We start from the raw sequence: 297 nt of genomic DNA, 5'->3' as shown, positions 1-297 counted from the left end.
CTACATGGGAATTCAGCGACATAGCCATTACACTAACTGCTGGTTCCCTGATAGTTTTTCTTATGATCTTTTTATTTCTGTTAGATCTCTTGTAATGTTGCTTGTTTCATCACTCGTTTTAGTTATCTAGACAGTTGGTGGTGGGAGGGAGGGGCTCAGGAAAAAAAATGAACAGACACAGGAATGAAAAGCTATTGTATAAGAAGTGTCTTTGACCTTCCTGACATGCAATGCAGCTATGATTTGAGGACCCATATCATATGCGATAAAAATGAGAAATAACACAATGTAAATAAA

The sequence above is a fragment of the Tupaia chinensis genome, unplaced genomic scaffold (assembly GCF_000334495.1).
Source record: "Tupaia chinensis unplaced genomic scaffold, TupChi_1.0 Scaffold000702_1, whole genome shotgun sequence".
NCBI lineage: Eukaryota > Metazoa > Chordata > Mammalia > Scandentia > Tupaiidae > Tupaia > Tupaia belangeri.
This window is presented reverse-complemented; position numbering follows the sequence as displayed.